Below are 18,724 nucleotides of genomic sequence, written 5' to 3' on the forward strand. Positions count from 1 at the left end.
AAGAAACCTACTCACGGCCTTAAAAGTCAACGGGACCTGGGATTCCCAGCCGGTCACCCATACTGGTACTTGCCAGGCCTCAAGCTGGCTGGCGGCCGCGATTTGACGAGAGCAGGCACATTCAGCTTAGAATGCCCGTTGACAGCTCCTCCTCCTTTCCTATGGGCTTTCTGCAGTGCGAACGCACCTCCGAAAAGGAAAGAAACCTACTCACGGCCTTAAAAGTCAACGGGACCTGGGATTCCCAGCCGGTCACCCATACTGGTACTTGTCAGGCCTCAAGCTGGCTGGCAGCCGCGATCTGACGAGAGCAGGCACATTCAGCTTAGAATGCCCGTTGACAGCTCCTCCTCCTTTCCTATGGGCTTTCTGCAGTGCGAACGCACCTCCGAAAAGGAAAGAAACCTACTCACGGCCTTAAAAGTCAACGGGACCTGGGATTCCCAGCCGGTCACCCATACTGGTACTTGCCAGGCCTCAAGCTGGCTGGCGGCCGCGATCTGACGAGAGCAGGCACATTCAGCTTAGAATGCCCGTTGACAGCTCCTCCTCCTTTCCTATGGGCTTTCTGCAGTGCGAACGCACCTCCGAAAAGGAAAGAAACCTACTCACGGCCTTAAAAGTCAACGGGACCTGGGATTCCCAGCCGGTCACCCATACTGGTACTTGCCAGGCCTCAAGCTGGCTGGCGGCCGCGATCTGACGAGAGCAGGTACATTCAGCTTAGAATGCCCGTTGACAGCTCCTCCTCCTTTCCTATGGGCTTTCTGCAGTGCGAACGCACCTCTGAAAAGGAAAGCAACCTACTCACGGCCCTAAAGGTCAACGGGACCTGGGATTCCCAGCCGGTCACCCATACTGGTACTTGCCAGGCCTCAAGCTGGCTGGCGGCCGCGATCTGACGAGAGCAGGCACATTCAGCTTAGAATGCCCGTTGACAGCTCCTCCTCCTTTCCTATGGGCTTTCTGCAGTGCGAACGCACCTCCGAAAAGGAAAGAAACCTACTCACGGCCTTAAAAGTCAACGGGACCTGGGATTCCCAGCCGGTCACCCATACTGGTACTTGCCAGGCCTCAAGCTGGCTGGCGGCCGCGATCTGACGAGAGCAGGCACATTCAGCTTAGAATGCCCGTTGACAGCTCCTCCTCCTTTCCTATGGGCTTTCTGCAGTGCGAACGCACCTCCGAAAAGGAAAGCAACCTACTCACGGCCTTAAAAGTCAACGGGACCTGGGATTCCCAGCCGGTCACCCATACTGGTACTTGCCAGGCCTCAAGCTGGCTGGCGGCCGCGATCTGACGAGAGCAGGCACATTCAGCTTAGAATGCCCGTTGACAGCTCCTCCTCCTTTCCTATGGGCTTTCTGCAGTGCGAACGCACCTCCGAAACGGAAAGAAACCTACTCACGGCCTTAAAAGTCAACGGGACCTGGGATTCCCAGCCGGTCACCCATACTGGTACTTGCCAGGCCTCAAGCTGGCTGGCGGCCGCGATCTGACGAGAGCAGGCACATTCAGCTTAGAATGCCCGTTGACAGCTCCTCCTCCTTTCCTATGGGCTTTCTGCAGTGCGAACGCACCTCCGAAAAGGAAAGAAACCTACTCACGGCCTTAAAAGTCAACGGGACCTGGGATTCCCAGCCGGTCACCCATACTGGTACTTGCCAGGCCTCAAGCTGGCTGGCGGCCGCGATCTGACGAGAGCAGGCACATTCAGCTTAGAATGCCCGTTGACAGCTCCTCCTCCTTTCCTATGGGCTTTCTGCAGTGCGAACGCACTTCCGAAAAGGAAAGAAACCTACTCACGGCCTTAAAAGTCAACGGGACCTGGGATTCCCAGCCGGTCACCCATACTGGTACTTGCCAGGCCTCAAGCAGGCTGGCGGCCGCAATCTGACGAGAGCAGGCACATTCAGCTTAGAATGCCCGTTGACAGCTCCTCCTCCTTTCCTATGGGCTTTCTGCAGTGTGAACGCACCTCCGAAAAGGAAAGACACCTACTCACGGCCTTAAAAGTCAACGGGACCTGGGATGCCCAGCCGGTCACCCATACTGGTACTTGCCAGGCCTCAAGCTGGCTGGCGGCCGCGATCTGACGAGAGCAGGCACATTCAGCTTAGAATGCCCGTTGACAGCTCTGCCTCCTTTCCTATGGGCTTTCTGCAGTGCGAACGCACCTCCGAAAAGGAAAGAAACCTACTCACGGCCTTAAAAGTCAACGGGACCTGGGATTCCCAGCCGGTCACCCATACTGGTACTTGCCAGGCCTCAAGCTGGCTGGCGGCCGCGATCTGACGAGAGCAGGCACATTCAGCTTAGAATGCCCGTTGACAGCTCCTCCTCCTTTCCTATGGGCTTTCTGCAGTGCGAACGCACCTCAGAAAAGGAAAGAAACCTACTCACGGCCTTAAAAGTCAACGGGACCTGGGATTCCCAGCCGGTCACCCATACTGGTACTTGCCAGGCCTCAAGCTGGCTGGCGGCCGCGATCTGACGAGAGCAGGCACATTCAGCTTAGAATGCCCGTTGACAGCTCCTCCTCCTTTCCTATGGGCTTTCTGCAGTGCGAACGCACCTCCGAAAAGGAAAGCAACCTACTCACGGCCTTAAAAGTCAACGGGACCTGGGATTCCCAGCCGGTCACCCATACTGGTACTTGCCAGGCCTCAAGCTGGCTGGCGGCTGCGATCTGACGAGAGCAGGCACATTCAGCTTAGAATGCCCGTTGACAGCTCCTCCTCCTTTGCTATGGGCTTTCTGCAGTGCGAACGCACCTCCGAAACGGAAAGGAACCTACTCACGGCCTTAAAAGTCAACGGGACCTGGGATTCCCAGCCGGTCACCCATACTGGTACTTGCCAGGCCTCAAGCTGCCTGGCGGCCGCGATCTGACGAGATCAGGCACATTCAGCTTAGAATGCCCGTTGACAGCTCCTCCTCCTTTCCTATGGGCTTTCTGCAGTGCGAACGCACCTCCGAAAAGGAAAGAAACCTACTCACGGCCTTAAAAGTCAACGGGACCTGGGATTCCCAGCCGGTCACCCATACTGGTACTTGCCAGGCCTCAAGCTGGCTGGCGGCCGCGATCTGACGAGAGCAGGCACATTCAGCTTAGAATGCCCGTTGACAGCTTCTCCTCCTTTCCTATGGGCTTTCTGCAGTGCGAACGCACCTCCGAAAAGGAAAGAAACCTACTCACGGCCTTAAAAGTCAACGGGACCTGGGATTCCCAGCCGGTCACCCATACTGGTACTTGCCAGGCCTCAAGCTGGCTGGCGGCCGCGATCTGACGAGAGCAGGCACATTCAGCTTAGAATGCCTGTTGACAGCTCCTCCTCCTTTCCTATGGGCTTTCTGCAGTGCGAACGCACCTCCGAAAAGGAAAGAAACCTACTTACGGCCTTAAAAGTCAACAGGACCTGGGATTCCCAGACGGTCACCCATACTGGTACTTGCCAGGCCTCAAGCTGGCTGGCGGCCGCGATCTGACGAGAGCAGGCACATTCAGCTTAGAATGCCCGTTGACAGCTCCTCCTCCTTTCCTATGGGCTTTCTGCAGTGCGAACGCACCTCAGAAAAGGAAAGAAACCTACTCACGGCCTTAAAAGTCAACGGGACCTGGGATTCCCAGCCGGTCACCCATACTGGTACTTGCCAGGCCTCAAGCTGGCTGGCGGGCGCGATCTGACGAGAGCAGGCACATTCAGCTTAGAATGCCCGTTGACAGCTCCTCCTCCTTTCCTATGGGCTTTCTGCAGTGCGAACGCACCTCCGAAAAGGAAAGAAACCTACTCACGGCCTTAAAAGTCAACGGGACCTGGGATTCCCAGCCGGTCACCCATACTGGTACTTGCCAGGCCTCAAGCTGGCTGGCGGCCGCGATTTGACGAGAGCAGGCACATTCAGCTTAGAATGCCCGTTGACAGCTCCTCCTCCTTTCCTATGGGCTTTCTGCAGTGCGAACGCACCTCCGAAAAGGAAAGAAACCTACTCACGGCCTTAAAAGTCAACGGGACCTGGGATTCCCAGCCGGTCACCCATACTGGTACTTGCCAGGCCTCAAGCTGGCTGGCGGCCGCGATTTGACGAGAGCAGGCACATTCAGCTTAGAATGCCCGTTGACAGCTCCTCCTCCTTTCCTATGGGCTTTCTGCAGTGCGAACGCACCTCCGAAAAGGAAAGAAACCTACTCACGGCCTTAAAAGTCAACGGGACCTGGGATTCCCAGCCGGTCACCCATACTGGTACTTGCCAGGCCTCAAGCTGGCTGGCGGCCGCGATCTGACGAGAGCAGGCACATTCAGCTTAGAATGCCCGTTGACAGCGCCTCCTCCTTTCCTATGGGCTTTCTGCAGTGCGAACACATCCTCGAAAAGGAAAGAAACCTACTCACAGCCTTAAAAGTCAACAGGACCTGGGATTCCCAGCCGGTCACCCATACTGGTACTTGCCAGGCCTCAAGCTGGCTGGCGGCCGCGATCTGACGAGAGCAGGCACATTCAGCTTAGAATGCCCGTTGACAGTTCCGCCTCCTTTCCTATGGGCTTTCTGCAGTGCGAACGCACCTCCGAAAAGGAAAGGAACCTACTCACGGCCTTAAAAGTCAACGGGACCTGGGATTCCCAGCCGGTCACCCATACTGGTACTTGCCAGGCCTCAAGCTGGCTGGCGGCCGCGATCTGACGAGAGCAGGCACGTTCAGCTTAGAATGCCCGTTGACAGCTCCTCCTCCTTTCCTATGGGCTTTCTGCAGTGCGAACGCACCTCCGAAAAGGAAAGAAACCTACTCACGGCCTTAAAAGTCAACGGGACCTGGGATTCCCAGCCGGTCACCCATACTGGTACTTGCCAGGCCTCAAGCTGGCTGGCGGCCGCAATCTGACGAGAGCAGGCACATTCAGCTTAGAATGCCCGTTGACAGCTCCTCCTCCTTTCCTATGGGCTTTCTGCAGTGCGAACGCACCTCCGAAAAGGAAAGAAACCTACTCACGGCCTTAAAAGTCAATGGGACCTGGGATTCCCAGCCGGTCACCCATACTGGTACTTGCCAGGCCTCAAGCTGGCTGGCGGCCGCGATCTGACGAGAGCAGGCACATTCAGCTTAGAATGCCCGTTGACAGCTCCTCCTCCTTTCCTATGGGCTTTCTGCAGTGCGAACGCACCTCCGAAAAGGAAAGAAACCTACTCACGGCCTTAAAAGTCAACGGGACCTGGGATTCCCAGCCGGTCACCCATACTGGTACTTGCCAGGCCTCAAGCTGGCTGGCGGCCGCGATCTGACGAGAGCAGGCACATTCAGCTTAGAATGCCCGTTGACAGCTCCTCCTCCTTTCCTATGGGCTTTCTGCAGTGCGAACGCACCTCCGAAAAGGAAAGAAACCTACTCACGGCCTTAAAAGTCAACGGGACCTGGGATTCCCAGCCGGTCACCCATACTGGTACTTGCCAGGCCTCAAGCTGGCTGGCGGCCGCGATCTGACGAGAGCAGGCACATTCAGCTTAGAATGCCCGTTGACAGCTCCTCCTCCTTTCCTATGGGCTTTCTGCAGTGCGAACGCACCTCCGAAACGGAAAGAAACCTACTCACGGCCTTAAAAGTCAACGGGACCTGGGATTCCCAGCCGGTCACCCATACTGGTACTTGCCAGGCCTCAAGCTGGCTGGCGGCCGCGATCTGACGAGAGCAGGCACATTCAGCTTAGAATGCCCGTTGACAGCTCCTCCTCCTTTCCTATGGGCTTTCTGCAGTGCGAACGCACCTCCGAAAAGGAAAGCAACCTACTCACGGCCTTAAAAGTCAACGGGACCTGGGATTCCCAGCCGGTCACCCATACTGGTACTTGCCAGGCCTCAAGCTGGCTGGCGGCCGCGATCTGACGAGAGCAGGCACACTCAGCTTAAAATGCCCGTTGACAGCTCCTCCTCCTTTCCTATGGGCTTTCTGCAGTGCGAACGCACCTCCGAAAAGGAAAGAAACCTACTCACGGCCTTAAAAGTCAACGGGACCTGGGATTCCCAGCCGGTCACCCATACTGGTACTTGCCAGGCCTCAAGCTGGCTGGCGGCCGCTTTCTGACGAGAGCAGGCACATTCAGCTTAGAATGCCCGTTGACAGCTCCTCCTCCTTTCCTATGGGCTTTCTGCAGTGCGAACGCACCTCCGAAACGGAAAGAAACCTACTCACGGCCTTAAAAGTCTACGGGACCTGGGATTCCCAGCCGGTCACCCATACTGGTACTTGCCAGGCCTCAAGCTGGCTTGTGGCCACGATCTGACGAGAGCAGGCACATTCAGCTTAGAATGCCCGTTGACAGCTCCTCCTCCTTTCCTATGGGCTTTCTGCAGTGCGAACGCACCTCCGAAAAGGAAAGAAACCTACTCACGGCCTTAAAAGTCAACGGGACCTGGGATTCCCAGCCGGTCACCCTTACTGGTACTTGCCAGGCCTCAAGCTGGCTGGCGGCCGCGATCTGACGAGAGCAGGCACATTCAGCTTAGAATGCCCGTTGAGAGCTCCTCCTCCTTTCCTATGGGCTTTCTGCAGTGCGAACGCACCTCCGAAAAGGAAAGCAACCTACTCACGGCCTTAAAAGTCAACGGGACCTGGGATTCCCAGCCGGTCACCCATACTGGTACTTGCCAGGCCTCAAGCTGGCTGGCGGCCGCGATCTGACGAGAGCAGGCACATTCAGCTTAGAATGCCCGTTGACAGCTCCTCCTCCTTTCCTATGGGCTTTCTGCAGTGCGAACGCACCTCAGAAAAGGAAAGAAACCTACTCACGGCCTTAAAAGTCAACGGGACCTGGGATTCCCAGCCGGTCACCCATACTGGTACTTGCCAGGCCTCAAGCTGGCTGGCGGCCGCGATCTGACGAGAGCAGGCACATTCAGCTTAGAATGCCCGTTGACAGCTCCTCCTCCTTTCCTATGGGCTTTCTGCAGTGCGAACGCACCTCCGAAAAGGAAAGAAACCTACTCACGGCCTTAAAAGTCAACGGGACCTGGGATTCCCAGCCGGTCACCCATACTGGTACTTGCCAGGCCTCAAGCTGGCTGGCGGCCGCGATCTGACGAGAGCAGGCACATTCAGCTTAGAATTCCCGTTGACAGCTCCTCCTCCTTTCCTATGGGCTTTCTGCAGTGCGAACGCACCTCCGAAAAGGAAAGAAACCTACTCACGGCCTTAAAAGTCAACGGGACCTGGGATTCCCAGCCGGTCACCCATACTGGTACTTGCCAGGCCTCAAGCTGGCTGGCAGCCGCGATCTGACGAGAGCAGGCACATTCAGCTTAGAATGCCCGTTGACAGCTCCTCCTCCTTTCCTATGGGCTTTCTGCAGTGCGAACGCACCTCCGAAAAGGAAAGAAACCTACTCACGGCCTTAAAAGTCAACGGGACCTGGGATTCCCAGCAGGTCACCCATACTGGTACTTGCCAGGCCTCAAGCTGGCTGGCGGCCGCGATCTGACGAGAGCAGGCACATTCAGCTTAGAATGCCCGTTGACAGCTCCTCCTCCTTTCCTATGGGCTTTCTGCAGTGCGAACGCACCTCCGAAAAGGAAAGCAACCTACTCACGGCCTTAAAAGTCAACGGGACCTGGGATTCCCAGCCGGTCACCCATACTGGTACTTGCCAGGCCTCAAGCTGGCTGGCGGCCGCGATCTGACGAGAGCAGGCACATTCAGCTTAGAATGCCCGTTAACAGCTCCTCCTCCTTTCCTATGGGCTTTCTGCAGTGCGAACGCACCTCCGAAAAGGAAAAAACCTACTCACGGCCTTAAAAGTCAACGGGACCTGGGATTCCCAGCCGGTCACCCATACTGGTACTTGCCAGGCCTCAAGCTGGCTGGCGGCCGCGATCTGACGAGAGCAGGCACATTCAGCTTAGAATGCCCGTTGACAGCTCCTCCTCCTTTCCTATGGGCTTTCTGCAGTGCGAACGCACCTCCGAAACGGAAAGAAACCTACTCACGGCCTTAAAAGTCAACAGGACCTGGGATTCCCAGCCGGTCACCCATACTGGTACTTGCCAGGCCTCAAGCTGGCTGGCGGCCGCGATCTGACGAGAGCAGGTACATTCAGCTTAGAATGCCCGTTGACAGCTCCTCCTCCTTTCCTATGGGCTTTCTGCAGTGCGAACGCACCTCTGAAAAGGAAAGCAACCTACTCACGGCCCTAAAGGTCAACGGGACCTGGGATTCCCAGCCGGTCACCCATACTGGTACTTGCCAGGCCTCAAGCTGGCTGGCGGCCGCGATCTGACGAGAGCAGGCACATTCAGCTTAGAATGCCCGTTGACAGCTCCTCCTCCTTTCCTATGGGCTTTCTGCAGTGCGAACGCACCTCCGAAAAGGAAAGAAACCTACTCACGGCCTTAAAAGTCAACGGGACCTGGGATTCCCAGCCGGTCACCCATACTGGTACTTGCCAGGCCTCAAGCTGGCTGGCGGCCGCGATCTGACGAGAGCAGGCACATTCAGCTTAGAATGCCCGTTGACAGCTCCTCCTCCTTTCCTATGGGCTTTCTGCAGTGCGAACGCACCTCCGAAAAGGAAAGCAACCTACTCACGGCCTTAAAAGTCAACGGGACCTGGGATTCCCAGCCGGTCACCCATACTGGTACTTGCCAGGCCTCAAGCTGGCTGGCGGCCGCGATCTGACGAGAGCAGGCACATTCAGCTTAGAATGCCCGTTGACAGCTCCTCCTCCTTTCCTATGGGCTTTCTGCAGTGCGAACGCACCTCCGAAACGGAAAGAAACCTACTCACGGCCTTAAAAGTCAACGGGACCTGGGATTCCCAGCCGGTCACCCATACTGGTACTTGCCAGGCCTCAAGCTGGCTGGCGGCCGCGATCTGACGAGAGCAGGCACATTCAGCTTAGAATGCCCGTTGACAGCTCCTCCTCCTTTCCTATGGGCTTTCTGCAGTGCGAACGCACCTCCGAAAAGGAAAGAAACCTACTCACGGCCTTAAAAGTCAACGGGACCTGGGATTCCCAGCCGGTCACCCATACTGGTACTTGCCAGGCCTCAAGCTGGCTGGCGGCCGCGATCTGACGAGAGCAGGCACATTCAGCTTAGAATGCCCGTTGACAGCTCCTCCTCCTTTCCTATGGGCTTTCTGCAGTGCGAACGCACTTCCGAAAAGGAAAGAAACCTACTCACGGCCTTAAAAGTCAACGGGACCTGGGATTCCCAGCCGGTCACCCATACTGGTACTTGCCAGGCCTCAAGCAGGCTGGCGGCCGCAATCTGACGAGAGCAGGCACATTCAGCTTAGAATGCCCGTTGACAGCTCCTCCTCCTTTCCTATGGGCTTTCTGCAGTGTGAACGCACCTCCGAAAAGGAAAGACACCTACTCACGGCCTTAAAAGTCAACGGGACCTGGGATGCCCAGCCGGTCACCCATACTGGTACTTGCCAGGCCTCAAGCTGGCTGGCGGCCGCGATCTGACGAGAGCAGGCACATTCAGCTTAGAATGCCCGTTGACAGCTCCGCCTCCTTTCCTATGGGCTTTCTGCAGTGCGAACGCACCTCCGAAAAGGAAAGAAACCTACTCACGGCCTTAAAAGTCAACGGGACCTGGGATTCCCAGCCGGTCACCCATACTGGTACTTGCCAGGCCTCAAGCTGGCTGGCGGCCGCGATCTGACGAGAGCAGGCACATTCAGCTTAGAATGCCCGTTGACAGCTCCTCCTCCTTTCCTATGGGCTTTCTGCAGTGCGAACGCACCTCAGAAAAGGAAAGAAACCTACTCACGGCCTTAAAAGTCAACGGGACCTGGGATTCCCAGCCGGTCACCCATACTGGTACTTGCCAGGCCTCAAGCTGGCTGGCGGCCGCGATCTGACGAGAGCAGGCACATTCAGCTTAGAATGCCCGTTGACAGCTCCTCCTCCTTTCCTATGGGCTTTCTGCAGTGCGAACGCACCTCCGAAAAGGAAAGCAACCTACTCACGGCCTTAAAAGTCAACGGGACCTGGGATTCCCAGCCGGTCACCCATACTGGTACTTGCCAGGCCTCAAGCTGGCTGGCGGCTGCGATCTGACGAGAGCAGGCACATTCAGCTTAGAATGCCCGTTGACAGCTCCTCCTCCTTTGCTATGGGCTTTCTGCAGTGCGAACGCACCTCCGAAACGGAAAGGAACCTACTCACGGCCTTAAAAGTCAACGGGACCTGGGATTCCCAGCCGGTCACCCATACTGGTACTTGCCAGGCCTCAAGCTGCCTGGCGGCCGCGATCTGACGAGATCAGGCACATTCAGCTTAGAATGCCCGTTGACAGCTCCTCCTCCTTTCCTATGGGCTTTCTGCAGTGCGAACGCACCTCCGAAAAGGAAAGAAACCTACTCACGGCCTTAAAAGTCAACGGGACCTGGGATTCCCAGCCGGTCACCCATACTGGTACTTGCCAGGCCTCAAGCTGGCTGGCGGCCGCGATCTGACGAGAGCAGGCACATTCAGCTTAGAATGCCCGTTGACAGCTTCTCCTCCTTTCCTATGGGCTTTCTGCAGTGCGAACGCACCTCCGAAAAGGAAAGAAACCTACTCACGGCCTTAAAAGTCAACGGGACCTGGGATTCCCAGCCGGTCACCCATACTGGTACTTGCCAGGCCTCAAGCTGGCTGGCGGCCGCGATCTGACGAGAGCAGGCACATTCAGCTTAGAATGCCTGTTGACAGCTCCTCCTCCTTTCCTATGGGCTTTCTGCAGTGCGAACGCACCTCCGAAAAGGAAAGAAACCTACTTACGGCCTTAAAAGTCAACAGGACCTGGGATTCCCAGACGGTCACCCATACTGGTACTTGCCAGGCCTCAAGCTGGCTGGCGGCCGCGATCTGACGAGAGCAGGCACATTCAGCTTAGAATGCCCGTTGACAGCTCCTCCTCCTTTCCTATGGGCTTTCTGCAGTGCGAACGCACCTCAGAAAAGGAAAGAAACCTACTCACGGCCTTAAAAGTCAACGGGACCTGGGATTCCCAGCCGGTCACCCATACTGGTACTTGCCAGGCCTCAAGCTGGCTGGCGGCCGCGATCTGACGAGAGCAGGCACATTCAGCTTAGAATGCCCGTTGACAGCTCCTCCTCCTTTCCTATGGGCTTTCTGCAGTGCGAACGCACCTCCGAAAAGGAAAGAAACCTACTCACGGCCTTAAAAGTCAACGGGACCTGGGATTCCCAGCCGGTCACCCATACTGGTACTTGCCAGGCCTCAAGCTGGCTGGCGGCCGCGATTTGACGAGAGCAGGCACATTCAGCTTAGAATGCCCGTTGACAGCTCCTCCTCCTTTCCTATGGGCTTTCTGCAGTGCGAACGCACCTCCGAAAAGGAAAGAAACCTACTCACGGCCTTAAAAGTCAACGGGACCTGGGATTCCCAGCCGGTCACCCATACTGGTACTTGCCAGGCCTCAAGCTGGCTGGCGGCCGCGATTTGACGAGAGCAGGCACATTCAGCTTAGAATGCCCGTTGACAGCTCCTCCTCCTTTCCTATGGGCTTTCTGCAGTGCGAACGCACCTCCGAAAAGGAAAGAAACCTACTCACGGCCTTAAAAGTCAACGGGACCTGGGATTCCCAGCCGGTCACCCATACTGGTACTTGCCAGGCCTCAAGCTGGCTGGCGGCCGCGATCTGACGAGAGCAGGCACATTCAGCTTAGAATGCCCGTTGACAGCGCCTCCTCCTTTCCTATGGGCTTTCTGCAGTGCGAACACATCCTCGAAAAGGAAAGAAACCTACTCACGGCCTTAAAAGTCAACAGGACCTGGGATTCCCAGCCGGTCACCCATACTGGTACTTGCCAGGCCTCAAGCTGGCTGGCGGCCGCGATCTGACGAGAGCAGGCACATTCAGCTTAGAATGCCCGTTGACAGTTCCGCCTCCTTTCCTATGGGCTTTCTGCAGTGCGAACGCACCTCCGAAAAGGAAAGGAACCTACTCACGGCCTTAAAAGTCAACGGGACCTGGGATTCCCAGCCGGTCACCCATACTGGTACTTGCCAGGCCTCAAGCTGGCTGGCGGCCGCGATCTGACGAGAGCAGGCACGTTCAGCTTAGAATGCCCGTTGACAGCTCCTCCTCCTTTCCTATGGGCTTTCTGCAGTGCGAACGCACCTCCGAAAAGGAAAGAAACCTACTCACGGCCTTAAAAGTCAACGGGACCTGGGATTCCCAGCCGGTCACCCATACTGGTACTTGCCAGGCCTCAAGCTGGCTGGCGGCCGCAATCTGACGAGAGCAGGCACATTCAGCTTAGAATGCCCGTTGACAGCTCCTCCTCCTTTCCTATGGGCTTTCTGCAGTGCGAACGCACCTCCGAAAAGGAAAGAAACCTACTCACGGCCTTAAAAGTCAATGGGACCTGGGATTCCCAGCCGGTCACCCATACTGGTACTTGCCAGGCCTCAAGCTGGCTGGCGGCCGCGATCTGACGAGAGCAGGCACATTCAGCTTAGAATGCCCGTTGACAGCTCCTCCTCCTTTCCTATGGGCTTTCTGCAGTGCGAACGCACCTCCGAAAAGGAAAGAAACCTACTCACGGCCTTAAAAGTCAACGGGACCTGGGATTCCCAGCCGGTCACCCATACTGGTACTTGCCAGGCCTCAAGCTGGCTGGCGGCCGCGATCTGACGAGAGCAGGCACATTCAGCTTAGAATGCCCGTTGACAGCTCCTCCTCCTTTCCTATGGGCTTTCTGCAGTGCGAACGCACCTCCGAAAAGGAAAGAAACCTACTCACGGCCTTAAAAGTCAACGGGACCTGGGATTCCCAGCCGGTCACCCATACTGGTACTTGCCAGGCCTCAAGCTGGCTGGCGGCCGCGATCTGACGAGAGCAGGCACATTCAGCTTAGAATGCCCGTTGACAGCTCCTCCTCCTTTCCTATGGGCTTTCTGCAGTGCGAACGCACCTCCGAAACGGAAAGAAACCTACTCACGGCCTTAAAAGTCAACGGGACCTGGGATTCCCAGCCGGTCACCCATACTGGTACTTGCCAGGCCTCAAGCTGGCTGGCGGCCGCGATCTGACGAGAGCAGGCACATTCAGCTTAGAATGCCCGTTGACAGCTCCTCCTCCTTTCCTATGGGCTTTCTGCAGTGCGAACGCACCTCCGAAAAGGAAAGCAACCTACTCACGGCCTTAAAAGTCAACGGGACCTGGGATTCCCAGCCGGTCACCCATACTGGTACTTGCCAGGCCTCAAGCTGGCTGGCGGCCGCGATCTGACGAGAGCAGGCACACTCAGCTTAAAATGCCCGTTGACAGCTCCTCCTCCTTTCCTATGGGCTTTCTGCAGTGCGAACGCACCTCCGAAAAGGAAAGAAACCTACTCACGGCCTTAAAAGTCAACGGGACCTGGGATTCCCAGCCGGTCACCCATACTGGTACTTGCCAGGCCTCAAGCTGGCTGGCGGCCGCTTTCTGACGAGAGCAGGCACATTCAGCTTAGAATGCCCGTTGACAGCTCCTCCTCCTTTCCTATGGGCTTTCTGCAGTGCGAACGCACCTCCGAAACGGAAAGAAACCTACTCACGGCCTTAAAAGTCAACGGGACCTGGGATTCCCAGCCGGTCACCCATACTGGTACTTGCCAGGCCTCAAGCTGGCTTGTGGCCACGATCTGACGAGAGCAGGCACATTCAGCTTAGAATGCCCGTTGACAGCTCCTCCTCCTTTCCTATGGGCTTTCTGCAGTGCGAACGCACCTCCGAAAAGGAAAGAAACCTACTCACGGCCTTAAAAGTCAACGGGACCTGGGATTCCCAGCCGGTCACCCTTACTGGTACTTGCCAGGCCTCAAGCTGGCTGGCGGCCGCGATCTGACGAGAGCAGGCACATTCAGCTTAGAATGCCCGTTGAGAGCTCCTCCTCCTTTCCTATGGGCTTTCTGCAGTGCGAACGCACCTCCGAAAAGGAAAGCAACCTACTCACGGCCTTAAAAGTCAACGGGACCTGGGATTCCCAGCCGGTCACCCATACTGGTACTTGCCAGGCCTCAAGCTGGCTGGCGGCCGCGATCTGACGAGAGCAGGCACATTCAGCTTAGAATGCCCGTTGACAGCTCCTCCTCCTTTCCTATGGGCTTTCTGCAGTGCGAACGCACCTCAGAAAAGGAAAGAAACCTACTCACGGCCTTAAAAGTCAACGGGACCTGGGATTCCCAGCCGGTCACCCATACTGGTACTTGCCAGGCCTCAAGCTGGCTGGCGGCCGCGATCTGACGAGAGCAGGCACATTCAGCTTAGAATGCCCGTTGACAGCTCCTCCTCCTTTCCTATGGGCTTTCTGCAGTGCGAACGCACCTCCGAAAAGGAAAGCAACCTACTCACGGCCTTAAAAGTCAACGGGACCTGGGATTCCCAGCCGGTCACCCATACTGGTACTTGCCAGGCCTCAAGCTGGCTGGCGGCTGCGATCTGACGAGAGCAGGCACATTCAGCTTAGAATGCCCGTTGACAGCTCCTCCTCCTTTGCTATGGGCTTTCTGCAGTGCGAACGCACCTCCGAAACGGAAAGGAACCTACTCACGGCCTTAAAAGTCAACGGGACCTGGGATTCCCAGCCGGTCACCCATACTGGTACTTGCCAGGCCTCAAGCTGCCTGGCGGCCGCGATCTGGCGAGATCAGGCACATTCAGCTTAGAATGCCCGTTGACAGCTCCTCCTCCTTTCCTATGGGCTTTCTGCAGTGCGAACGCACCTCCGAAAAGGAAAGAAACCTACTCACGGCCTTAAAAGTCAACGGGACCTGGGATTCCCAGCCGGTCACCCATACTGGTACTTGCCAGGCCTCAAGCTGGCTGGCGGCCGCGATCTGACGAAAGCAGGCACATTCAGCTTAGAATGCCCGTTGACAGCTTCTCCTCCTTTCCTATGGGCTTTCTGCAGTGCGAACGCACCTCCGAAAAGGAAAGAAACCTACTCACGGCCTTAAAAGTCAACGGGACCTGGGATTCCCAGCCGGTCACCCATACTGGTACTTGCCAGGCCTCAAGCTGGCTGGCGGCCGCGATCTGACGAGAGCAGGCACATTCAGCTTAGAATGCCCGTTGACAGCTCCTCCTCCTTTCCTATGGGCTTTCTGCAGTGCGAACGCACCTCCGAAAAGGAAAGAAACCTACTCACGGCCTTAAAAGTCAACGGGACCTGGGATTCCCAGCCGGTCACCCATACTGGTACTTGCCAGGCCTCAAGCTGGCTGGCGGCCGCGATTTGACGAGAGCAGGCACATTCAGCTTAGAATGCCCGTTGACAGCTCCTCCTCCTTTCCTATGGGCTTTCTGCAGTGCGAACGCACCTCCGAAAAGGAAAGAAACCTACTCACGGCCTTAAAAGTCAACGGGACCTGGGATTCCCAGCCGGTCACCCATACTGGTACTTGCCAGGCCTCAAGCTGGCTGGCGGCCGCGATTTGACGAGAGCAGGCACATTCAGCTTAGAATGCCCGTTGACAGCTCCTCCTCCTTTCCTATGGGCTTTCTGCAGTGCGAACGCACCTCCGAAAAGGAAAGAAACCTACTCACGGCCTTAAAAGTCAACGGGACCTGGGATTCCCAGCCGGTCACCCATACTGGTACTTGCCAGGCCTCAAGCTGGCTGGCGGCCGCGATCTGACGAGAGCAGGCACGTTCAGCTTAGAATGCCCGTTGACAGCGCCTCCTCCTTTCCTATGGGCTTTCTGCAGTGCGAACACATCCTCGAAAAGGAAAGAAACCTACTCACGGCCTTAAAAGTCAACAGGACCTGGGATTCCCAGCCGGTCACCCATACTGGTACTTGCCAGGCCTCAAGCTGGCTGGCGGCCGCGATCTGACGAGAGCAGGCACATTCAGCTTAGAATGCCCGTTGACAGTTCCACCTCCTTTCCTATGGGCTTTCTGCAGTGCGAACGCACCTCCGAAAAGGAAAGGAACCTACTCACGGCCTTAAAAGTCAACGGGACCTGGGATTCCCAGCCGGTCACCCATACTGGTACTTGCCAGGCCTCAAGCTGGCTGGCGGCCGCGATCTGACGAGAGCAGGCACATTCAGCTTAGAATGCCCGTTGACAGCTCCTCCTCCTTTCCTATGGGCTTTCTGCAGTGCGAACGCACCTCCGAAAAGGAAAGAAACCTACTCACGGCCTTAAAAGTCAACGGGACCTGGGATTCCCAGCCGGTCACCCATACTGGTACTTGCCAGGCCTCAAGCTGGCTGGCGGCCGCAATCTGACGAGAGCAGGCACATTCAGCTTAGAATGCCCGTTGACAGCTCCTCCTCCTTTCCTATGGGCTTTCTGCAGTGCGAACGCACCTCCGAAAAGGAAAGAAACCTACTCACGGCCTTAAAAGTCAATGGGACCTGGGATTCCCAGCCGGTCACCCATACTGGTACTTGCCAGGCCTCAAGCTGGCTGGCGGCCGCGATCTGACGAGAGCAGGCACATTCAGCTTAGAATGCCCGTTGACAGCTCCTCCTCCTTTCCTATGGGCTTTCTGCAGTGCGAACGCACCTCCGAAACGGAAAGAAACCTACTCACGGCCTTAAAAGTCAACGGGACCTGGGATTCCCAGCCGGTCACCCATACTGGTACTTGCCAGGCCTCAAGCTGGCTGGCGGCCGCGATCTGACGAGAGCAGGCACATTCAGCTTAGAATGCCCGTTGACAGCTCCTCCTCCTTTCCTATGGGCTTTCTGCAGTGCGAACGCACCTCTGAAAAGGAAAGCAACCTACTCACGGCCTTAAAAGTCAACGGGACCTGGGATTCCCAGCCGGTCATCCATACTGGTACTTGCCAGGCCTCAAGCTGGCTGGCGGCCGCGATCTGACGAGAGCAGGCACATTCAGCCTAGAATGCCCGTTGACAGCTCCTCCTCCTTTCCTATGGGCTTTCTGCAGTGCGAACGCACCTCCGAAAAGGAAAGAAACCTACTCACGGCCTTAAAAGTCAACGGGACCTGGGATTCCCAGCCGGTCACCCATACTGGTACTTGCCAGGCCTCAAGCTGGCTGGCGGCCGCGATTTGACGAGAGCAGGCACATTCAGCTTAGAATGCCCGTTGACAGCTCCTCCTCCTTTCCTATGGGCTTTCTGCAGTGCGAACGCACCTCCGAAAAGGAAAGAAACCTACTCACGGCCTTAAAAGTCAACGGGACCTGGGATTCCCAGCCGGTCACCCATACTGGTACTTGCCAGGCCTCAAGCTGGCTGGCGGCCGCGATCTGACGAGAGCAGGCACGTTCAGCTTAGAATGCCCGTTGACAGCGCCTCCTCCTTTCCTATGGGCTTTCTGCAGTGCGAACACATCCTCGAAAAGGAAAGAAACCTACTCACGGCCTTAAAAGTCAACAGGACCTGGGATTCCCAGCCGGTCACCCATACTGGTACTTGCCAGGCCTCAAGCTGGCTGGCGGCCGCGATCTGACGAGAGCAGGCACATTCAGCTTAGAATGCCCGTTGACAGTTCCGCCTCCTTTCCTATGGGCTTTCTGCAGTGCGAACGCACCTCCGAAAAGGAAAGGAACCTACTCACGGCCTTAAAAGTCAACGGGACCTGGGATTCCCAGCCGGTCACCCATACTGGTACTTGCCAGGCCTCAAGCTGGCTGGCGGCCGCGATCTGACGAGAGCAGGCACATTCAGCTTAGAATGCCCGTTGACAGCTCCTCCTCCTTTCCTATGGGCTTTCTGCAGTGCGAACGCACCTCCGAAAAGGAAAGAAACCTACTCACGGCCTTAAAAGTCAACGGGACCTGGGATTCCCAGCCGGTCACCCATACTGGTACTTGCCAGGCCTCAAGCTGGCTGGCGGCCGCAATCTGACGAGAGCAGGCACATTCAGCTTAGAATGCCCGTTGACAGCTCCTCCTCCTTTCCTATGGGCTTTCTGCAGTGCGAACGCACCTCCGAAAAGGAAAGAAACCTACTCACGGCCTTAAAAGTCAATGGGACCTGGGATTCCCAGCCGGTCACCCATACTGGTACTTGCCAGGCCTCAAGCTGGCTGGCGGCCGCGATCTGACGAGAGCAGGCACATTCAGCTTAGAATGCCCGTTGACAGCTCCTCCTCCTTTCCTATGGGCTTTCTGCAGTGCGAACGCACCTCCGAAACGGAAAGAAACCTACTCACGGCCTTAAAAGTCAACGGGACCTGGGATTCCCAGCCGGTCACCCATACTGGTACTTGCCAGGCCTCAAGCTGGCTGGCGGCCGCGATCTGACGAGAGCAGGCACATTCAGCTTAGAATGCCCGTTGACAGCTCCTCCTCCTTTCCTATGGGCTTTCTGCAGTGCGAACGCACCTCTGAAAAGGAAAGCAACCTACTCACGGCCTTAAAAGTCAACGGGACCTGGGATTCCCAGCCGGTCACCCATACTGGTACTTGCCAGGCCTCAAGCTGGCTGGCGGCCGCGATCTGACGAGAGCAGGCACATTCAGCCTAGAATGCCCGTTGACAGCTCCTCCTCCTTTCCTATGGGCTTTCTGCAGTGCGAACGCACCTCCGAAAAGGAAAGAAACCTACTCACGGCCTTAAAAGTCAACGGGACCTGGGATTCCCAGCCGGTCACCCATACTGGTACTTGCCAGGCCTCAAGCTGGCTGGCGGCCGCGATCTGACGAGAGCAGGCACAATCAGCTTAGAATGCCCGTTGACAGCTCCTCCTCCTTTCCTATGGGCTTTCTGCAGTGCGAACGCACCTCCGAAACGGAAAGAAACCTACTCACGGCC

The 18,724-nt window shown here is 56.6% G+C and overlaps 90 pseudogenes; all 90 read right to left on the reverse strand.

Moving 5' to 3' along the window:
- Positions 1-24: 24 nt before the first annotated feature.
- Positions 25-143, reverse strand: LOC136597372 (5S ribosomal RNA; annotated as a pseudogene).
- Positions 144-223: 80 nt separating this feature from the next.
- On the reverse strand, positions 224-342 carry LOC136596645 (5S ribosomal RNA; annotated as a pseudogene).
- Positions 343-422: 80 nt separating this feature from the next.
- On the reverse strand, positions 423-541 carry LOC136595591 (5S ribosomal RNA; annotated as a pseudogene).
- Positions 542-621: 80 nt separating this feature from the next.
- LOC136597873 (5S ribosomal RNA) lies at positions 622-740 on the reverse strand (annotated as a pseudogene).
- Positions 741-820: 80 nt separating this feature from the next.
- LOC136597134 (5S ribosomal RNA) lies at positions 821-939 on the reverse strand (annotated as a pseudogene).
- An 80-nt stretch (positions 940-1,019) lies between these two features.
- LOC136595592 (5S ribosomal RNA) lies at positions 1,020-1,138 on the reverse strand (annotated as a pseudogene).
- An 80-nt stretch (positions 1,139-1,218) lies between these two features.
- On the reverse strand, positions 1,219-1,337 carry LOC136595593 (5S ribosomal RNA; annotated as a pseudogene).
- Positions 1,338-1,417: 80 nt separating this feature from the next.
- LOC136595594 (5S ribosomal RNA) lies at positions 1,418-1,536 on the reverse strand (annotated as a pseudogene).
- An 80-nt stretch (positions 1,537-1,616) lies between these two features.
- Positions 1,617-1,735, reverse strand: LOC136595596 (5S ribosomal RNA; annotated as a pseudogene).
- An 80-nt stretch (positions 1,736-1,815) lies between these two features.
- Positions 1,816-1,934, reverse strand: LOC136597509 (5S ribosomal RNA; annotated as a pseudogene).
- Positions 1,935-2,014: 80 nt separating this feature from the next.
- On the reverse strand, positions 2,015-2,133 carry LOC136597260 (5S ribosomal RNA; annotated as a pseudogene).
- An 80-nt stretch (positions 2,134-2,213) lies between these two features.
- On the reverse strand, positions 2,214-2,332 carry LOC136595597 (5S ribosomal RNA; annotated as a pseudogene).
- An 80-nt stretch (positions 2,333-2,412) lies between these two features.
- Positions 2,413-2,531, reverse strand: LOC136595598 (5S ribosomal RNA; annotated as a pseudogene).
- An 80-nt stretch (positions 2,532-2,611) lies between these two features.
- Positions 2,612-2,730, reverse strand: LOC136597677 (5S ribosomal RNA; annotated as a pseudogene).
- An 80-nt stretch (positions 2,731-2,810) lies between these two features.
- On the reverse strand, positions 2,811-2,929 carry LOC136596473 (5S ribosomal RNA; annotated as a pseudogene).
- Positions 2,930-3,009: 80 nt separating this feature from the next.
- Positions 3,010-3,128, reverse strand: LOC136595599 (5S ribosomal RNA; annotated as a pseudogene).
- Positions 3,129-3,208: 80 nt separating this feature from the next.
- Positions 3,209-3,327, reverse strand: LOC136597224 (5S ribosomal RNA; annotated as a pseudogene).
- Positions 3,328-3,407: 80 nt separating this feature from the next.
- On the reverse strand, positions 3,408-3,526 carry LOC136596937 (5S ribosomal RNA; annotated as a pseudogene).
- An 80-nt stretch (positions 3,527-3,606) lies between these two features.
- Positions 3,607-3,725, reverse strand: LOC136597410 (5S ribosomal RNA; annotated as a pseudogene).
- An 80-nt stretch (positions 3,726-3,805) lies between these two features.
- LOC136597373 (5S ribosomal RNA) lies at positions 3,806-3,924 on the reverse strand (annotated as a pseudogene).
- An 80-nt stretch (positions 3,925-4,004) lies between these two features.
- Positions 4,005-4,123, reverse strand: LOC136597374 (5S ribosomal RNA; annotated as a pseudogene).
- Positions 4,124-4,203: 80 nt separating this feature from the next.
- On the reverse strand, positions 4,204-4,322 carry LOC136595600 (5S ribosomal RNA; annotated as a pseudogene).
- An 80-nt stretch (positions 4,323-4,402) lies between these two features.
- LOC136596559 (5S ribosomal RNA) lies at positions 4,403-4,521 on the reverse strand (annotated as a pseudogene).
- Positions 4,522-4,601: 80 nt separating this feature from the next.
- Positions 4,602-4,720, reverse strand: LOC136596492 (5S ribosomal RNA; annotated as a pseudogene).
- Positions 4,721-4,800: 80 nt separating this feature from the next.
- Positions 4,801-4,919, reverse strand: LOC136597034 (5S ribosomal RNA; annotated as a pseudogene).
- A 279-nt stretch (positions 4,920-5,198) lies between these two features.
- On the reverse strand, positions 5,199-5,317 carry LOC136595602 (5S ribosomal RNA; annotated as a pseudogene).
- An 80-nt stretch (positions 5,318-5,397) lies between these two features.
- On the reverse strand, positions 5,398-5,516 carry LOC136595603 (5S ribosomal RNA; annotated as a pseudogene).
- An 80-nt stretch (positions 5,517-5,596) lies between these two features.
- LOC136595604 (5S ribosomal RNA) lies at positions 5,597-5,715 on the reverse strand (annotated as a pseudogene).
- Positions 5,716-5,795: 80 nt separating this feature from the next.
- Positions 5,796-5,914, reverse strand: LOC136597390 (5S ribosomal RNA; annotated as a pseudogene).
- An 80-nt stretch (positions 5,915-5,994) lies between these two features.
- On the reverse strand, positions 5,995-6,113 carry LOC136596902 (5S ribosomal RNA; annotated as a pseudogene).
- Positions 6,114-6,193: 80 nt separating this feature from the next.
- On the reverse strand, positions 6,194-6,312 carry LOC136597315 (5S ribosomal RNA; annotated as a pseudogene).
- Positions 6,313-6,392: 80 nt separating this feature from the next.
- Positions 6,393-6,511, reverse strand: LOC136597521 (5S ribosomal RNA; annotated as a pseudogene).
- Positions 6,512-6,591: 80 nt separating this feature from the next.
- LOC136595605 (5S ribosomal RNA) lies at positions 6,592-6,710 on the reverse strand (annotated as a pseudogene).
- An 80-nt stretch (positions 6,711-6,790) lies between these two features.
- LOC136595607 (5S ribosomal RNA) lies at positions 6,791-6,909 on the reverse strand (annotated as a pseudogene).
- An 80-nt stretch (positions 6,910-6,989) lies between these two features.
- Positions 6,990-7,108, reverse strand: LOC136596780 (5S ribosomal RNA; annotated as a pseudogene).
- Positions 7,109-7,188: 80 nt separating this feature from the next.
- Positions 7,189-7,307, reverse strand: LOC136596519 (5S ribosomal RNA; annotated as a pseudogene).
- An 80-nt stretch (positions 7,308-7,387) lies between these two features.
- Positions 7,388-7,506, reverse strand: LOC136597109 (5S ribosomal RNA; annotated as a pseudogene).
- An 80-nt stretch (positions 7,507-7,586) lies between these two features.
- LOC136596675 (5S ribosomal RNA) lies at positions 7,587-7,705 on the reverse strand (annotated as a pseudogene).
- Positions 7,706-7,784: 79 nt separating this feature from the next.
- LOC136595608 (5S ribosomal RNA) lies at positions 7,785-7,903 on the reverse strand (annotated as a pseudogene).
- An 80-nt stretch (positions 7,904-7,983) lies between these two features.
- On the reverse strand, positions 7,984-8,102 carry LOC136596656 (5S ribosomal RNA; annotated as a pseudogene).
- Positions 8,103-8,182: 80 nt separating this feature from the next.
- LOC136597146 (5S ribosomal RNA) lies at positions 8,183-8,301 on the reverse strand (annotated as a pseudogene).
- Positions 8,302-8,381: 80 nt separating this feature from the next.
- LOC136595609 (5S ribosomal RNA) lies at positions 8,382-8,500 on the reverse strand (annotated as a pseudogene).
- An 80-nt stretch (positions 8,501-8,580) lies between these two features.
- On the reverse strand, positions 8,581-8,699 carry LOC136595610 (5S ribosomal RNA; annotated as a pseudogene).
- An 80-nt stretch (positions 8,700-8,779) lies between these two features.
- On the reverse strand, positions 8,780-8,898 carry LOC136595611 (5S ribosomal RNA; annotated as a pseudogene).
- Positions 8,899-8,978: 80 nt separating this feature from the next.
- Positions 8,979-9,097, reverse strand: LOC136595612 (5S ribosomal RNA; annotated as a pseudogene).
- An 80-nt stretch (positions 9,098-9,177) lies between these two features.
- On the reverse strand, positions 9,178-9,296 carry LOC136597510 (5S ribosomal RNA; annotated as a pseudogene).
- An 80-nt stretch (positions 9,297-9,376) lies between these two features.
- On the reverse strand, positions 9,377-9,495 carry LOC136597262 (5S ribosomal RNA; annotated as a pseudogene).
- Positions 9,496-9,575: 80 nt separating this feature from the next.
- LOC136595614 (5S ribosomal RNA) lies at positions 9,576-9,694 on the reverse strand (annotated as a pseudogene).
- Positions 9,695-9,774: 80 nt separating this feature from the next.
- Positions 9,775-9,893, reverse strand: LOC136595615 (5S ribosomal RNA; annotated as a pseudogene).
- Positions 9,894-9,973: 80 nt separating this feature from the next.
- Positions 9,974-10,092, reverse strand: LOC136597689 (5S ribosomal RNA; annotated as a pseudogene).
- An 80-nt stretch (positions 10,093-10,172) lies between these two features.
- On the reverse strand, positions 10,173-10,291 carry LOC136596474 (5S ribosomal RNA; annotated as a pseudogene).
- An 80-nt stretch (positions 10,292-10,371) lies between these two features.
- LOC136595616 (5S ribosomal RNA) lies at positions 10,372-10,490 on the reverse strand (annotated as a pseudogene).
- An 80-nt stretch (positions 10,491-10,570) lies between these two features.
- On the reverse strand, positions 10,571-10,689 carry LOC136597225 (5S ribosomal RNA; annotated as a pseudogene).
- Positions 10,690-10,769: 80 nt separating this feature from the next.
- On the reverse strand, positions 10,770-10,888 carry LOC136596949 (5S ribosomal RNA; annotated as a pseudogene).
- Positions 10,889-10,968: 80 nt separating this feature from the next.
- LOC136595618 (5S ribosomal RNA) lies at positions 10,969-11,087 on the reverse strand (annotated as a pseudogene).
- An 80-nt stretch (positions 11,088-11,167) lies between these two features.
- Positions 11,168-11,286, reverse strand: LOC136597375 (5S ribosomal RNA; annotated as a pseudogene).
- An 80-nt stretch (positions 11,287-11,366) lies between these two features.
- On the reverse strand, positions 11,367-11,485 carry LOC136597376 (5S ribosomal RNA; annotated as a pseudogene).
- Positions 11,486-11,565: 80 nt separating this feature from the next.
- LOC136595619 (5S ribosomal RNA) lies at positions 11,566-11,684 on the reverse strand (annotated as a pseudogene).
- Positions 11,685-11,764: 80 nt separating this feature from the next.
- Positions 11,765-11,883, reverse strand: LOC136596560 (5S ribosomal RNA; annotated as a pseudogene).
- Positions 11,884-11,963: 80 nt separating this feature from the next.
- Positions 11,964-12,082, reverse strand: LOC136596493 (5S ribosomal RNA; annotated as a pseudogene).
- Positions 12,083-12,162: 80 nt separating this feature from the next.
- On the reverse strand, positions 12,163-12,281 carry LOC136597036 (5S ribosomal RNA; annotated as a pseudogene).
- A 279-nt stretch (positions 12,282-12,560) lies between these two features.
- Positions 12,561-12,679, reverse strand: LOC136595620 (5S ribosomal RNA; annotated as a pseudogene).
- An 80-nt stretch (positions 12,680-12,759) lies between these two features.
- On the reverse strand, positions 12,760-12,878 carry LOC136595621 (5S ribosomal RNA; annotated as a pseudogene).
- Positions 12,879-12,958: 80 nt separating this feature from the next.
- LOC136595622 (5S ribosomal RNA) lies at positions 12,959-13,077 on the reverse strand (annotated as a pseudogene).
- An 80-nt stretch (positions 13,078-13,157) lies between these two features.
- LOC136597392 (5S ribosomal RNA) lies at positions 13,158-13,276 on the reverse strand (annotated as a pseudogene).
- An 80-nt stretch (positions 13,277-13,356) lies between these two features.
- On the reverse strand, positions 13,357-13,475 carry LOC136596903 (5S ribosomal RNA; annotated as a pseudogene).
- Positions 13,476-13,555: 80 nt separating this feature from the next.
- Positions 13,556-13,674, reverse strand: LOC136596920 (5S ribosomal RNA; annotated as a pseudogene).
- Positions 13,675-13,754: 80 nt separating this feature from the next.
- On the reverse strand, positions 13,755-13,873 carry LOC136597522 (5S ribosomal RNA; annotated as a pseudogene).
- An 80-nt stretch (positions 13,874-13,953) lies between these two features.
- On the reverse strand, positions 13,954-14,072 carry LOC136595623 (5S ribosomal RNA; annotated as a pseudogene).
- Positions 14,073-14,152: 80 nt separating this feature from the next.
- LOC136595624 (5S ribosomal RNA) lies at positions 14,153-14,271 on the reverse strand (annotated as a pseudogene).
- An 80-nt stretch (positions 14,272-14,351) lies between these two features.
- Positions 14,352-14,470, reverse strand: LOC136597701 (5S ribosomal RNA; annotated as a pseudogene).
- Positions 14,471-14,550: 80 nt separating this feature from the next.
- Positions 14,551-14,669, reverse strand: LOC136597152 (5S ribosomal RNA; annotated as a pseudogene).
- An 80-nt stretch (positions 14,670-14,749) lies between these two features.
- On the reverse strand, positions 14,750-14,868 carry LOC136596838 (5S ribosomal RNA; annotated as a pseudogene).
- An 80-nt stretch (positions 14,869-14,948) lies between these two features.
- LOC136595626 (5S ribosomal RNA) lies at positions 14,949-15,067 on the reverse strand (annotated as a pseudogene).
- An 80-nt stretch (positions 15,068-15,147) lies between these two features.
- On the reverse strand, positions 15,148-15,266 carry LOC136597377 (5S ribosomal RNA; annotated as a pseudogene).
- Positions 15,267-15,346: 80 nt separating this feature from the next.
- Positions 15,347-15,465, reverse strand: LOC136597379 (5S ribosomal RNA; annotated as a pseudogene).
- An 80-nt stretch (positions 15,466-15,545) lies between these two features.
- LOC136596494 (5S ribosomal RNA) lies at positions 15,546-15,664 on the reverse strand (annotated as a pseudogene).
- An 80-nt stretch (positions 15,665-15,744) lies between these two features.
- On the reverse strand, positions 15,745-15,863 carry LOC136596562 (5S ribosomal RNA; annotated as a pseudogene).
- An 80-nt stretch (positions 15,864-15,943) lies between these two features.
- LOC136595627 (5S ribosomal RNA) lies at positions 15,944-16,062 on the reverse strand (annotated as a pseudogene).
- An 80-nt stretch (positions 16,063-16,142) lies between these two features.
- On the reverse strand, positions 16,143-16,261 carry LOC136597037 (5S ribosomal RNA; annotated as a pseudogene).
- Positions 16,262-16,540: 279 nt separating this feature from the next.
- On the reverse strand, positions 16,541-16,659 carry LOC136595629 (5S ribosomal RNA; annotated as a pseudogene).
- An 80-nt stretch (positions 16,660-16,739) lies between these two features.
- LOC136597297 (5S ribosomal RNA) lies at positions 16,740-16,858 on the reverse strand (annotated as a pseudogene).
- An 80-nt stretch (positions 16,859-16,938) lies between these two features.
- Positions 16,939-17,057, reverse strand: LOC136597380 (5S ribosomal RNA; annotated as a pseudogene).
- An 80-nt stretch (positions 17,058-17,137) lies between these two features.
- Positions 17,138-17,256, reverse strand: LOC136596496 (5S ribosomal RNA; annotated as a pseudogene).
- An 80-nt stretch (positions 17,257-17,336) lies between these two features.
- On the reverse strand, positions 17,337-17,455 carry LOC136596563 (5S ribosomal RNA; annotated as a pseudogene).
- An 80-nt stretch (positions 17,456-17,535) lies between these two features.
- Positions 17,536-17,654, reverse strand: LOC136595630 (5S ribosomal RNA; annotated as a pseudogene).
- An 80-nt stretch (positions 17,655-17,734) lies between these two features.
- On the reverse strand, positions 17,735-17,853 carry LOC136597038 (5S ribosomal RNA; annotated as a pseudogene).
- Positions 17,854-18,132: 279 nt separating this feature from the next.
- Positions 18,133-18,251, reverse strand: LOC136595631 (5S ribosomal RNA; annotated as a pseudogene).
- An 80-nt stretch (positions 18,252-18,331) lies between these two features.
- LOC136596660 (5S ribosomal RNA) lies at positions 18,332-18,450 on the reverse strand (annotated as a pseudogene).
- Positions 18,451-18,530: 80 nt separating this feature from the next.
- Positions 18,531-18,649, reverse strand: LOC136596636 (5S ribosomal RNA; annotated as a pseudogene).
- Between the last annotated feature and the right edge of the window lie 75 nt (positions 18,650-18,724).

Source organism: Eleutherodactylus coqui, unplaced genomic scaffold (assembly GCF_035609145.1).
Source record: "Eleutherodactylus coqui strain aEleCoq1 unplaced genomic scaffold, aEleCoq1.hap1 HAP1_SCAFFOLD_117, whole genome shotgun sequence".
Lineage (NCBI taxonomy): Eukaryota > Metazoa > Chordata > Amphibia > Anura > Eleutherodactylidae > Eleutherodactylus > Eleutherodactylus coqui.